Genomic DNA, 685 nt, shown 5'->3' on the forward strand with positions numbered 1-685 from the left:
ACAAAATTATCGACCCTCGTATTCTCAAAGCTTACAAACCACGATCGAATTGTTGTTGGTTTAACGTAGAAAAAGAGAGAGAGAGAGAAATATATCCTCCCTGTTTCTTCTACAGAAAACTACATCTCGATAACGAAGAGCGAGAAGAAATAGAAACTGGTTGGTATACGTTACAGTAGGCTCGAAACGCGCAACGCGAAATGCAAGGTTACGACGTCGCGCAAAGGTCGGACTAATGGCGCATACCTAAGTTGCACAATTGGGGCGGGAGAGTCGTCGGGGATGAAACCACCCGTCGCGCCAACTCCTTCCATCCATTTCAATTTCACAAGCATCCACCCAAGTGGTGGGAGGGTGTGACGGACGTTGGTCGCGCTATCGAACCGTGCTAACCGAATCGTCCCCCATTCCCACGAGCATCCGCCAATTTTCGCACCCTCTCTCCATCCGATCTCTACATCCTTCATCCTCCCTTCATCGTCGCCTCCGCGCTTTTCATTAGAAATTTTTATATATAATTTTCAATAGAACACGTTCGAAATTCACTCTCCATCCCGTTTGCTATGGAAGAAACAAAGAAAAATGGGCGCATTGGTAATACGTACACGCTCGTTGCTCCACTCGCCCAATACGTTTCGTCGTAGCGAGCCTTAGCCTTAAACCCTAGCCCTCAACCCCGAAGGCC

At 48.0% G+C, this 685-nt stretch overlaps 1 protein-coding gene across 1 annotated transcript in view; it reads left to right on the top strand.

The window, feature by feature from the left end:
• Positions 1–685, top strand: part of LOC102679147 (potassium voltage-gated channel subfamily H member 6) — a 105,118-nt gene that overhangs the window by 48,333 nt on the left and 56,100 nt on the right.

This window comes from Apis dorsata, unplaced genomic scaffold, assembly GCF_000469605.1.
Source record: "Apis dorsata unplaced genomic scaffold, Apis dorsata 1.3 scaffold_82, whole genome shotgun sequence".
NCBI lineage: Eukaryota > Metazoa > Arthropoda > Insecta > Hymenoptera > Apidae > Apis > Apis dorsata.